This window comes from Rattus norvegicus, chromosome 1 (genome assembly GCF_036323735.1).
Source record: "Rattus norvegicus strain BN/NHsdMcwi chromosome 1, GRCr8, whole genome shotgun sequence".
Classification (NCBI taxonomy): Eukaryota; Metazoa; Chordata; class Mammalia; order Rodentia; family Muridae; genus Rattus; species Rattus norvegicus.
Window position 1 is genome coordinate 142,878,957 of NC_086019.1, and position 13,553 is coordinate 142,892,509.

The 13,553-nt window shown below is 51.4% G+C and overlaps 1 long non-coding RNA gene across 2 annotated transcripts in view; it reads left to right on the top strand.

Annotated features, from left to right (window-relative positions):
• The first annotated feature begins 172 nt into the window (after nucleotides 1–172).
• Nucleotides 173–13,553, top strand: part of LOC120099866 (uncharacterized) — a 28,124-nt gene continuing 14,743 nt past the window's right edge. For both annotated transcript variants that reach the window (XR_005499264.2, XR_010063078.1), the window contains exon 1: nucleotides 173–1,572. This is a non-coding gene — a long non-coding RNA (uncharacterized LOC120099866). The remainder of the gene's footprint in view (nucleotides 1,573–13,553) is intronic.

Here is a 13,553-nt window from a genome sequence, read left to right on the forward strand (position 1 = left end):
AAGACATCAGTCACATCTTCCACACTAGGAGACTGAGGCTCAGAGAGGCTTAGAAATAGGCAAAGCCACACAGTTGGAAAGCGGTGGCCCTGAGCTCCAGATCTCTATAATCAGAATGGGAAGCCGGGGGTGGGCGTTGGGGATGGGGGTCAGGATGCTCCAAAAGCCTTTGACAAGTTTTTTCATGTATGCACAAAATCACAATCCTGCTTTCATCAGTTTTCATTCTCACAGGCCCTTGGACCCCCAGACAATAATTAACACTTCCTGGTTCCCAGCACAGCTCTAAGTGCTTGCGCGTTCCCAAATCACATTTAATCTCCAGCTGTTGGTGTGTATAGCTGGCACCATCCATCCTTTATTCCCATCTCAGCTATGGAGAGGGTAAGGACCAAGAAGCTGTTCAAAGTGGCCAGTGTGTGTGTGTGTGTGTGTGTGTGTGTGTGTGTGTGTGTGTGTGTGTGTGGGCGTGCACCGCCGAAGTGTGAGATGTCAGCAGTGGAATGTCTGTCTGTCCAGATGTCAGGCGCTTACCCACTGCCTCCCTAAAAGCATGGTGGCTGGCCATCCTGATTTGTTCCCAAGATTCCAAATGAAAAAATTCTCTCTCCGGTCCACAGGAGCCTGAACCACAAGGGTAATCAGAGCCATAACCATCTACTACCAAGCCACACTCCCCGGGGCACTGGGATACTGCGGCGGGGCTGGAGCCCCAGGGCACCGGGAGGAGCCAAGATCCTGGGCTGGGAGGAGAGGACTAGGAGGCGGGCGGCACAAAGAGCTTTTTATTCAAATTTGTTTAGAGTTTCGCGAATTTGCATGAAAAATGTGTGAGAAAAGCCAGCTCCGGTGACCTCATCCGCACCTGCCATTAACGTTCAATTAGCGGCTGAATAGTGGCTGCCGACGCGACGTGCAGAGAATCCAGCCTGCCCCGCGCAGCTCGGCGGCGGGCTGGGCGCGGGATCGGGAGGAGGGGCGCGGCGGGACGCAGGGCTCCGCCTGTGGCTCGGAACCCAAACACCCAGGGCCTCCGCACCCCCCAGATTCAAGAGACCCCGGAATCCCAGAGCCCGAGAGCACCTGGCAGTTTGGGGCGAGTCGGAGCCTTGGAGATCCCGACTCCCTAAGGGCCTCAGCGGATTACAGGCTCTTTGGGTCCGCGGGAGCGAAGGTGGCGGGCCAGTCCTGTCCCGGCTCAGACAGGCTTCCTCGCCACCTTCCGGACAAAGTGTCAAGTACAAGTTCAAGTTCAGGGGCTGGCCCCAGGAGGAAGGGGGTGGGGGGAGCCATCCCCAGCTGCCTTTGTTCTCCGGGATAAGCGCTCTCACGTCCCCCTCCCGGGCGGGGCTCGGCAAATACCCCCGCCCCGCCCCGCCGCGCCCCGCAGGAGCCTCCTCCTCCCGCCCTCGCGGCGCCTGTGCCTGGGTCCCGGCGACCCTCCTCAGGGCCACCGAAAGGTCTGGGGGCTTGGGGCGGGGGAGGGGGGGCCTGTCCGAGTCCGTGGGAGCCTCTCTGGCCCCGCAGTCCCAGCAGCAAACTGCGCTTGGTCGGACGGATGCCCGCGCGGAGGTAAGGACCTTTGGCGGGGTTCGTCTGCACCCCCATGTGCCCCGCCCCACGCCGGGCCTGCGTGACCTGGACTCGCAGCACGAACCACTGAATGCTGCAAAACCTCCCCGATGGGCCTCAGGGGGGCGCGCTGCCGCTCCAGACCTTTGAGGGTGTCAGACTTCAGGGGATGGGTGCAGTGGGTCGGGGCGCCCTGCGAAGACTGGGGCAGAACGTTGGCCTTTCCCCAAGGCGGCTGCTTCAACCTCTTTCCTGCAACAATCTCTTGGCGTCTCTCTGGTTTCAGTGCACCCTTTCCGTAGTTCAGATTTTAGCCTAGAGGGAGGGTACCGGAGCTCCTCTGAGTCAGAGTGCCCTTGCGGGTAAGAGAACTATAGTGTGCTTAGCTATGAGAGGAACTGGCAGTGCTCACTGTACTACCTGGCTTTCCTCTCCGCAGAGCCTAAATGAAAGTTTTTCGCCAAATGTCGATGGCTGGTGTGGGATGAGGTTGGCTGAAACCTAGTGGGTTTGCTGTGATCTTTATTTAGCCTATTAAGACCTTCAGTTCCTGCATGCCTGATTCCGAGGTTAGGTGCCAGTCTTTCTACCCTGCTCTCTCTTAACTAAAAGACACAGAGGGCAGCGTCAGAGCTGCCTTCCACTGTCCCCTGCTGGATTTGACACCGTTTCTGTGACACTGCTTTACATACAGTCCCAACACTTGTGATTCCTGGTTTCTAAATTCACAGTAAATTGGAAATCGGAAATCGGAAGCGTGTGTTCCCCACTGCACCCGCAATGCTGTTCCCACTGTGTTCCTTTCCCTCAGTTGGGGGTTCTCCTCCCTGTTTTCTCATTTCTGGAACATTGCCTTTCCACAAGAGCACGCTCCTCTTGGTCAAACTTTGGCAAGTTCCTCCTTGTCCAGGATGCTTGCTCGAACTTCCACCACCTTCTCCCTCTCCTAACATCTTCAGCTGCACTGTCAATATTTTTCAGTCGGTGAAATGATTTATGGATGCGATGTGTGGATTTAAAAAAAAAAGATAGAGCACCGGTTTCAGAAGCGTTGAGGTTTGCATTTGTTTTGCTTTTAATATTCACTTCAATGTAAGAAAGCTCAGGGACTTCATCCTTCCTAACACTGGAGTCTCAGTCACAAGCAGGGGCCATGAGAAAAGGGTGGAAAAGCTCTTTCAGGTGATCTATTAAAAGAAAATGAAAACAGTCAATGAAACATTGCTTTAAAATATTTTGTGGAAGCGGTAACAAAAGGGAGCCCCCCTAAACACCATACAATTCCACACTCTCCATCTGGCCCAGCATGGTGTGGCCTGGAAGGGCTAGGTGCATGGGATCCTCTGACAAAACCTTAGTGTACCAGTGTACCGCGGAGAAGCTGACTGAAGGTGCACATTGACCTACCGAGTCTCTTTCAGCCCCAGAAGATCTGCCACCAACACTCGTGTGTGTGTGTGTGTGTGTGTGTGTGTGTGTGTGTGTGTGTGTGTGTACACATGTATAATTTTGAGACAAGGTCTCTCTATGTAGCCTTAGCTGTCCAATGTAAATCAAGCTAACTTTGAACTCGCAGAAATCTACCTGCCTCTTCCCAAGTATTTGCTCCCTCCCCTCCCCACCACCCCAAGCGCTGGTATTAAAGGCATGTTTAATGCCCAGTTTTTCACCAACACTCTGATGGTGAGGGGTCTGGGAAGAAACTTATATTCTTTAAAAGGGGAACCAAAATGGCTTTATTTATTTATTCTATGAATATAGGTGTTTTGCCTGCTGGTACATCTGTGCATCACGTGTGAGTGCCTGATGCCCTCCCAAGCCAGAAGAGGGCATCGGATCTCTGGGAAGTGGAGCTGTACAGACTAAAGTGGGCTGCCATGTGGATGTAGGAATCAAACCTGGATCTTTTGAAAAAGCAGACAGTGCTTTTAACCACTGGATCATTCTCTAGCTAAAAAATAAATAAAACCAACAGAGTCAGGTGTAGACTCTTGATCTTCCTCAGGGGGAACTTTGGGTCAGAGCTCTCACCCACCTGATTCTCCCTGGCGGGATGTGACATCTTAGATGAACCTCTGTTTTCCCCCCAACACCCCTCAGTTCATAAGTGGGTAAATAAGGGCCCACTAGACAGCCATGGTTTGCAAAGACTGGCACAGACACTGCTCTGCAGCAGGGGTGCAGCGATCTGTGTGTACTGAACCTATGTTACACCCATTATCTCTACGTATCCTCTATGTATTCAATCCTGAAGTTCACCCAATTAAAGGGCCCGGCTCCTGTTCTCATTCCCCTTAAAGAGGAAATGGAGGAGTTACCATTTGCCTCTCAACTAGGAAGAGGTGCAGGTGGCTTAGGCTTGTGGCCCTGCTGCCAGGACTCTGAGGCATTCCTGCAGCCTGCTCCTGGAGACACGGCTCCTTCTCTCTGCGTTACAGGCCTGTCACTCTCACTCTGATCACATTTTGGTTTCTTCACCTGTAAAATGGGCTTGCGGTGAGGCTGAGGCTGTTTGACTGAGTACCTGAGACTTGATGAGTGAGCACACGAGTGACAGAAGGGGTTGGGGTTCGGAACAATCACCCTCAGTAACCACTACTGTCATTTCCCTCCCACTTTAACACACCACACCACACACACACACACCACACCACACCACACCACACACACCACATCACATCACACACACACACTCCACACCACATCACATCACACACACACACCACATCACACACACACACTCCACACCACACCACACACACACACCACACACACACACACCACACACACACACACCACACCACATCACATCACATCACACACCATACCCCACACACACACCACACCACACCACACACACCACATCACATCACATCACATCACACACACACACACACCACACCACACACACACACACCACACACACACACACACCACACCACACACACACACCACACACACACCACATCACACACACACTACACACACACACACCCCACCACATCACACACACACACACCACACCACACACACACACACACCACATCACACACACACACTCCACACACACACACACCACACCACACCACACACACACACCACACACACACACACACCACACACCACACATTACATCACACACACACGCACGCACACACACACATTACATCACACACACACGCACGCACACACACACTCCACACCACATCACACGCACACACACACACCACCACACACACACACACACCACACCACACACACACACCACACACACACACCACACACACACCACACACACACCACACACACACACACACACACACACACACACACACACACACGATGCTCCTGGTTGGGCTCTAAGTGCTTAAGGAGACTAGAGTTGGGTGTAGGAAATCACAGTCCATCTTGCAGAGCCAAAGAAGATTCACTGATCCTCGAGGTCTTCAATATAAACTCTTAGAGAGCTCTACCCCTACGCAGGTTGGGAGGGGTGGCCCTGGAAGAAAGTCCCTTTGGATAACTGAGAGACTTACAGACCCAAGGTAGAAAACTCTCACGAAGGTAGATCCGAACCATGTTCTTTTTTTCTTTCTTAGTCATAAGGTTGGTTAGCCATCACCTCTGGATAGAAGACTAGATCCTGCTACCAAAACAGATCTTGTCACCGAGCTGGATATCCCTCCCACAGTTGCTTTTTTAAATTATTTATATAGGGTTTATTCTGCCCCAGTCAGTGTTATAGACATTGGGGCTAGAGCAGAAAACAAAACAGGAACATTCTCACCCTTAGGTAGTGGTGTGTGTGTGTGTGTGTGTGTGTGTGTGTGTGTGTGTGTGTACCACAGGAGCGAGAACACAGCAATAGCCATGGAGGCACAGTAGACCTGTGACTGTCTCTGAGTAGACCTATAGTGAGATAGTTCAGCCGGATCCCTCCTTCACTCATCCTTACAAGCCAAGGACAACAGCCATCTCTGCCTGTACTGGTTATTCCAGAGAGAGAGAGAGTGACTGGACTCAGTCAGTAAGTATAGCCCACCGGGAAAATAACTTGATAGTAGAGGTGCCTGTGTGAGGTCCCAGGGTCCATCCCCGGTATGAACCACAACAAACAAGACAGTGAACTGAGGCAGGGATCCATCTGACTTGACTCGGGTGTTTGGTCCTTCCCTTTCCTGAAGGATTCCAGGGAAGACTAAAATCAATCGTGGAGGCAGGGCAAGGTTAGAAATAGTGATATTTTATAGAAACCAAAAGGACTGGAAAGGGAGGAACTCTACTCAGAGGTGATTACATTATTAGCTAACCTGGGCCACATGTATTAGCTTGTCTGTGATCATGATATCATCCCGTCATTAATATGTATTAACAAGGAGAACGTTGAGGCACCAAGATGAAATAAAGTGGCCCAAAGTCACACAGTGGTAACTAGCACCTCTGGGTCAAATATCAATCCCAGGTAGCCTGGTCCCAGGGCTTACATGCCCAATGCATGGCCTAGCCTCTTATCTAGGGATGAGGTTTCTTAGAGAAGCAGAGGCTTTTCCCCCAACTGAAACCTACCCCCTAGAAGAAAGATCCTTAGAGCACCAGGGGTTTCCTTCCAGTCACTTTATCTGTCCAGGGTTTTCAGCTTTTGTTTGGTTTGAGGTAGTCTCACTCTGTAATCCAGGCTATTTTTCAACTTGTAGCAGTCCTCCTGCCTAAGCTTCCCAGATGCTGGGGTTACACACTAGTATCCCCTCCTACTTCTTTGAAGCCCTAGAGATGCCAGGAACCTTCTTTTATAATTTTCTGTCTCTTGGCCGATGAGGAAACCGAGTCTAGGGATGGACTTGCCTAAAGTCATTGTCAGACTAGGCACCTGCACTCAGTCATGGTCTTGGGCAGGGTTCATTCACTGCCAGGCCGATTGGAACTGAATGCCAAGGTCTCTGAGGGGAAAGCTACTTCCTTGACTAAAGACTGTTCCAGGTTCAGCTGCCCACACTACTGGGCACCCTGGTGCCAATAGAACAAAAAAAGAATTAGAAGAAAAGGAAGAGGAAGAAGAATTAGAAGGAGGAGGAAGAGGAAGAGGAGGAGGAGGAGGAAGAGGGGGAGAAGAGGAGGAGGAGGAGGAGGGGGAGGCTCCATCCTCTTTGGAATGAGGGGGAGAGTGTCAAGAACTACCTGAATTTGAAGTCACAAGTACTAGGAGGATGGCTCCCAGGCTTGGGAAGCCTCAATTTCTAACCATTCTGAGTTTCCTTTTCACGTTTTAAGGAAGGTGAAGGCTCCTCCGGGGGAGCCTGGTGGGTGTAGAGACAGGGTTGGGGGGCACGAAGGAGAGGAGGGAGAGGTTATCTGTGTAGGTGCTCCACCAAAGGAAGGTGGGGACTGGGGGGAAACTCGCTTACTCCTCATCAACTCCACAATTGCGAAAATTTGAGTTCTAGAGTAGAGAACCCTTAGCCTTTGCCTCACACACTCCGAAAGAGGTTGGAAGAGGTTAAGGGAAGTTACAGGACTGAGGAGGAGGGAGCAGGAATACCTGATCCACCTGAGATCTACCTCACCCAACCCCAACTCTGGGAATTTGCTGCAGTAAGGAGTTAGTTTGGGGGCCGGGCCGTTTTGCAGTTACTGACTTCCCAATGGTTGTTGTACAAGGTGCCAGGCTTAATTTGAACTTTCTGGATTCCTCTGATGGACATAGAGGCTCTATCACCAACTAATGAAAACATGCAGTATGGGTGGTCTAGTCAGAGTAAGGATGAAGCATTGTATTCCACTCCAGCCACCCCCAAATCCAGACCCCACTCTTCTCGGGTGAAAGATTTCTGCCTTTGGTGAGTCTGGGGTCGAGGTTAAGAGCACTAGGTCTGATCTAAAGAGTCTTTGGGGGTGGGGTGGGGGTGTCTCCTGCTTCTATCTGGCAAGTCACAAAGCTCACCTAACTCACTAGACTGATGAAGATGCTCTCAGCTCTGCCCTGTTTAGTGAGGCTTTGCCAGAAGTCAAGGATGCTCACCAAGGTCATAAATGTATCTGCCCAAAAATGAATTAGCCCAAAACTCTCCTAGAAAAATAAACTTAGAGTAAGGGTCTGGCCAGTCAACTGGTAGGGGAAATGTGCGCATCCAGACATCCCTCCTTCTCTAAAAATATTATGCCTTATCACAGATTATATTATATATCATTATTGTATTATATGGCCATGATTTGTTTACAATCTTAATGGGAAGGAAATCACTCATAGGTATTGGTACCTACGTAGGTATGTGCCCTCCTCCTGAGCACATAGATATCAATTAGACATGCCTTAAAAGTCTTGGAAGAAGGCAGGTGGTGGTACAAGCTTTTAATCTCAGCACTGGGGAGGCAGAGGTAGGCTGTTGAGTTCTAGGTCAGCCTGGTCTTTAGAGTGAATTCCAGGACAGCCAGGGCTACACAGAGACACCCTGTCTGGGGGTTGGGGGAGAGGCATTGAAAGCAGAATAATATAAACCTCATGGCATGCATCTATAGTTCACCTCTCTCCATTTCAATCTATCTTTCATTCCCTACCTGTATTTGCTCCTGCCCTAGCAAGGACCGGTAGCTACTTTGGGACCTGGGAGGCCTTGTGCATCTGTGGGTCTATAGGTCTTGATTTGCCCCCTGCCCTCAGTGGTGCAGGATACCTGTTCTTTTAGCTTAAGAACTTCAGCGACGACGTCTTGGGCTCCTCGACCTCAAACATTTACCCAACCATCGGGCCAGAAAGCCCTTCTTAAAGGGTCCGGCGGGGAACTGAGCGCTGCACCTCGACCTCTGGTGTCTTGCCTGGCAGTACTGGTTTCCTTCATCCTAAGTGTCTCTTTGGCTCAGGAGGTATCCAAATTACTCTCACCTTGGAACTCTAACTCAGTCCCTGGCAGGAGCCGCGAGGGGAAGCATTTCTTTCTTAGCCCTGGCTGCTGTGGCGGCAGGCTCACTTCTCTGTCCTACCCAGCAGAAGACTGACTGGTGCCTGTGCAGTTAGGGTCTTGGGCACTCAGTCTTCCTTCGCAGTGTTCCTCTCGGTGCCTCTGGTTCGTCACTGTCCATCGGACTGAAAAATCAGAATATCTCGGGTATCGGATTTGCCTGAGAATCAGTCTTACCGTATCTCTGTAATTTATTCTAACCTTGAGGTTCTAGAAAAGTCTCTCATGGATGTCAATAAGCACGATGTGACTAACAAGGGAGAGCTGGGAGGGTTGTTAGCAGTGGGAAATGTAAAAAGTCGCCTAGTGGTGGGTGATAACGTTTCCCCCTGTCTCTTGTTTTCTATCATCCACAAAGAATTTTCTCCCCAAGAGGAACCCAGAGTGTTTGAGACATATTTCTTCTGTCTGATTCTGTGGACTGGAGATAAGTTATCTTAGTGAGCTTTTCGAAACGATTTAAAACAGCAACAGAGAGCAGTCCAGACAGGCCCCAGGAGGACGCACACCACTGGTGTTTCCGACCTCGGGACATTACTGACATTCAGCACTTCAGCAGCTTAGGGTTTGCCCCACACAGTGCCAGGCCTAGATCTGGAGCTGTCCTCGTCTAAAGCACGGAGGAGGCCGCACTCTGTGCCCGGGCTGGTGCCCGCCAAGCTCTCACTACCGAGACGAGGATGTCACTAAAGCCGGTGGTTCTTAGGGATTCCGTAGCCGCCGCGGTGAGGGCAAGATCGGGTTTGTCCCACGACCTTGGCGCCAGTAAACTGGAGAATGAGACAGACCCCAATTTTCTCCCTTTGGAGTTGAAACAAAACCTGAAAGCCCGAGGTTGTCCGCACCGCCAGAGGTGGCGCCTCAGCGGCGGGTGCCAGCGCGGTTCCCAGGCCTGGGTTCCACGTCCCGTCCTAGTTGTCCAGTTAGTTAGCTGGTTAGCCAATAGTTAACTCCCGGGAGACATTAATGTAAACGCAAGGCCAGATCCCACGAGCCTCTGCGGCCTCCAGCCCAAGAGCTGCTCGGCTGGGCTCCCAGAGGAGGGTTAGAGGGAAATTCCTGGTAATTAGAGGGGAGGTTTTCCCGGGGCGCCCCTCTGTGAAGTGGCCTTGGCCCCAGAAGAGGAACAAAGGGCTAAGGTGCCTGCGTTCGGCGCGCCCTCCGGGCCCGCGCGCCCCGCATCCCGCCCCCTCTCCGCGCCGCGGCGGCCACGGGCTTTGTGCGCTGGGACCGCGCGCCGAGCTGCACCTGCCCGGCTTTAAGTACCTTGGCTAGGCAGCGAGGGCGGCTGTTCTAATCGCCATCTCCAAAGTACCTGCTCATGAATAAACACCAGCCCCATTTGTCAGGTACTTAGCGCTCATTGTGAAAGGGAAATTGGTCCTTTTCTGAAAGTGTCTATCCTCAACCCATCTGCACAGTCCTGGTTGCAGAATTTTCCCCACCCTTCACACACACACACACACACACACACACACACACACACACACACACACCACCCCCACGAAGCTCCTCCAAGCTAAGATAAACTCGCTTTTCTTCCGGTAAGTGCGTGATTGAGCCGCGACAATAGGCCGAGAGGAGGAGGCCGCTGGGTCAATAGCCTGCGTCTCTCCCATTGATAGGAAAAGTCAGCACCGAGAATGCAAGGCCTTTGGGAAACCTCATTCCATTTCTGCCACAGGGGCTTTTACAAGTTGAACTTGCATAAACCTGCCAGTGCGTTCCTCAGACACTGAGCAAAATACTGGAAACCGAGGTCTGAGATGTCCGTTTCTCCTACCAATTTTGGTACCTTGATGTAGTGCCATATCCCCCATTTTCTCCGCTCCGGCCTTATAGTTTGGTCTGGCTCTTGAGTCTTGGAGAATATAAGGATCCAGATAACACATTTTGCAAATACCCGGGCCAGTTGCGGAGGGTGGGGTAGGGTGGCACTTCCAGGAACCCGGCTGCACCGAATGAACTAAGCTTGCGTCGCAGCTAAGGGTTCAGAACGCACAGAGGTTGGAAGGGGTAGCCTGCTCTGCCTATACCCTCGTGCTTGCCTCCCAGAGGGTATAAAAACTTAGGCGAGCTGCTATCCATTTTTTTTTAAAGATCACAGGAAAGCTGTATAGTAACCCCCAAGTAGCGCGTTGGCGTCCTGGGGGCGCGTTTCTTTTCCACCCATACATTCTTCCGGACATCTGTGCTTTCTGTGCGCCTGTCCCCGGGACTCTTTCCAGGATACATTTCGACCGAGGCAGTGATTTTTCTAGACCTTCGGATAGCCACGAGCAGCCCTGAAAATGAAAGTGTTTGCTAAGTGGAGATTTCTCTAAATGAGCGGAGGAAAGTGGCTTTGTCTTCACTTGGCTCTCTCCCGATTTCGATCTGTGTTTACAAACATCAGTCCAAAGTCCTTCACCAAGCCCAGCTCTGCCGCTCAGCTCTTGCATGGCCCATGAAGGTGGCCACGCAGGATTATAGGGTCTGAACGTTCGGATGTTCAGATATACAAGACATGGGCGCAAATGTGTGTGTGTGTGTGTGTGTGTGTGTGTGTGTGTGTGTGTGTGTGTCCTAAAATATTCTCCTTACACCGACCATGGTTGGCCTTTGCACACCCATTCTCCATATCCCTGCCAACTTAGGAAGGACTCTGAGGGCTCTGTGGTTAGGTCAGATGTGAGCCGACAAATTTAGGGGGAGCTGCAGGCAGAGCTCTTGCTTAAGCCAGGTTGGGGAAGGGGGACTGCTGGAGGCTCCATCAGATTAACCAAAGAATCTGGGTTCAGAGACCAGACTTTCCAGGTCCTATCCAGTCCTGGCAAATAAACACTGAAGAAACAAGGTCAAACTCAGCTGCTTATTTAAGTAATATTCTACCAAACAGCACGATCTTGTTTCTCTTTGTGAGTTGCAGGTGGTAGCTGCAGGGCAGGGCATTGGAGTGAGGGATAAATGGCTTTAGGAGATAGGTTTAAAGATGGGGATGGCAAAAAAAAAAAAAAAAAAAAAAACCACACACACACACACACACAAAACAAAAAACAAAAAAAAAAACAAAAAAACAAAAAAACAAAACCTCAGGTGTCCGCCCCAGGGAAGCAAGAACTGAGAACTCCACAGGGATCCCTTGCTGATTTGGAGAAGACTCTGAAATTCCAGTTGGCAGACTTCATGGGTTAATGTTGAAGTGCCTTATTGGTGAGAGTGCATGTTCTTTACAAATCCATGGTTTTGAGGAGACCGCTTGCTGCAGGAACAAAATGCTCTCCCTTCTAGGGCAGTGGATAGGCTCAGATCATAGCAGGAACGAGAAGAGTTTTAAGCCCATACTTTCTCCCTTCTGTGTTCAAATTTCCCCCATTTCTAGTCAAACTCTTGTGCACACCCTTGCTGCCCTTCAAGGAACCAGCCTCATTCCTCCTAAAGACCAGGGGTGGGGCCTAGTCTAGTGGGAGCAGAGCACGGGTAGCTTCAGATCTGATTAGTCTACCTGGTGGGGTGGGAGCTGGGGGGGGGGGGCAGAGGCCTGGAGCAACTGCTGGGAAACCCCTTCTCCTTTGAATCTGGTCACACAAGAAAGGCCTGGAGCAGACACCTCAGCTTGCGCTCCAGCTAAGCGCTGCCCTCCTCAGATCTCTACAATACCGTCTCTTCCTCCCAGTTCTCACCGCCCTTGTCTTGGTCTGTGGCCTGTGGAGCCCCTGTGTGGGCCAAGAAGGGAGCAGAAGCTCTCCTGTGCTGCCCAGGGAGCAGCTGTAGCTCCTGAGAATGATTGTACACATAGTGCCAACATGACACCTCTAAAAGGGGTTGACCAGGAACCTCTGGCCTCTTCCCTTCACCTTAAACACTCCCCTTGTTTCTTTGAAAGGATTCAGGACTCCTGCGTATGGTGTTTTCATCTTCAAGACAATTTGCCTTAGGTTGCCAGGCCTCTTGCTCTGGCTACATGAAGCCAACGTACCACTTCCTGCAGCTGGGGTTATAGGCAGAGAGGACCCCTGTTGCACCATAGTGCAGAGGGATGCCCTCATTCTCCACAATCGGTTAGCACAGTCCTCGCCAGCAGAGAGAACTGGCTGTGATCTCCTTTGGCCCTGGTTGCAGAAGCCCTAGGCAGGCTTTTCTACACGCTTCTAAGCCTACTCCTTCTCAGCCATGGTGGGTAAGAAAGGGGCTCTGGCACTTTCTAGGGCTTTTCACCTGCTTTCTTTGTTTGCTTAAAGCGTCAAATACACCAGAGATCAGCAACCAGGGCTAACTCTGGGTCTGCACCCTCACACCCCTCTCCCACCAGGCCTTGGCGCTGACATCCTCCACACAACCTTCATTAGCGATCTGTGGAGGATGGAGGGGCAGAGTGTTAGTAGAAGCCTTTACAGACAAGAGGCTGCGATTTTCATGCCCCTGTACCATTTAGCTTCGTGGTTTTGGTTCCACGCTGGCTCTGCAGTTTCCAAGCTCCTCTCACTGCTGAGCGGAAACCCAGCGGCATAGATTTCACCGTTCATACTCTCGTGCCTTAGAGCGGGCTTCTTCCAGAGCCCTCTATCACAGGTCCACCGGCAGAGGGCGCCCTGGGAGAGAACAGCAGGTTTGAATGCCTTTCCTGGGTCCCTGGCGCCACACCGTGGGGCTGGATGATTCACAGCCACACCTGTCATCGCTGTTTCCCAAACTGGCAGAGTCTCCTGAACAAAGCTACCGAGGCAGGCCTGAAAGTGGGTGAGAAGGAGGCGTCCCCACCTACAACAGGAAGGATGCTGGCTACTGCTTCACAGTGGATCTTTTTATAACCACGTGAACACTGAAGAGAGTCATTGTTAGGCACACTGTGGAGGCGTGTGTGTGCCAGCAGTGTGTGCGTGTGTTCACATTAAGTGTGCAGAAACAGGGGAGGGGCAGAAGGCATAGTCCCTGAGATGGCTCTTAATTTTGAGCTGGCAGAGTTTTTCTAGAACATTTAGTTCAAGTAATCTCTCCTCTATTTGTGTGCGTGAGTGTGTGTGTGTGTGTGTGTGTGTGTGTGTGTGT